This window comes from Procambarus clarkii, chromosome 30 (genome assembly GCF_040958095.1).
Source record: "Procambarus clarkii isolate CNS0578487 chromosome 30, FALCON_Pclarkii_2.0, whole genome shotgun sequence".
NCBI classification, from domain to species: domain Eukaryota; kingdom Metazoa; phylum Arthropoda; class Malacostraca; order Decapoda; family Cambaridae; genus Procambarus; species Procambarus clarkii.
The window spans coordinates 35847215-35848049 of NC_091179.1; positions in this window are offsets into that span (position 1 = coordinate 35847215).

Genomic DNA, 835 nt, shown 5'->3' on the forward strand with positions numbered 1-835 from the left:
ACAGACAGACAGACAGACAGACAGACAGACAGACAGACAGACAGACAGACAAAGAGACAGACAGACAGACAGACAGACAGACAGACAGACAGACAGACAGACAGACAGACAGACAGACAGACAGACAGACAGACAGACAGACAGAGACAGAGAGAGAGAGAGAGATACAGAGATTGAGACAGAGATTGAGACAGAGATTGAGACAGAGATTGAGACAGAGACAGAGAGGCAGACAAAGAGACAGAGAGAGACAGAAAGAGACAGAAAGAGACAGAAAGAGACAGAAAGAGAGAGAGAGAGAGACAGCCTGAGACAGAGACAGAGACACAGGGAGACAGAGGTAGAGAGACAGACAGAGAAACGAAAGGAGGAGGAGGGGTACAGTTAGACAAACACATTGTGAGCTCAACTCTGGTGTGTGGGCGAGGAATCATTGTTTGAAGAAACCTGCAGGTTGAGGGAGGGAGGGGGGGAGGGCATGGGAAGCATGGCGGGTCTGTGGTAAGGACGGAAGTGAATGGGGGGGGGGTGATAGGGGGGGGTGATATAAAGCGGCTGGAGTAGGGTGCGGGGGAGGGGGGTGGGAAGATGTAAAGGAAAAGTGGGAGTTTAATATCCTCCTATTCTATTTTCTCTCAATATTTTGTTGGTGATGTTATCGAGCGAGCTTATATCCTTCATGGCCTTGGTCTTCGTTATTATGTACTTCTCTCCTTCTCTCATCTAGGACTCTTAGATTATTGAATCTTGTCCTCGAAGCCTCGTTCTTCTCATTCCAGAATATTTGGCTTCATGCCAACCATTGTACTTTTTATTTACTTCTTAGAATATGACG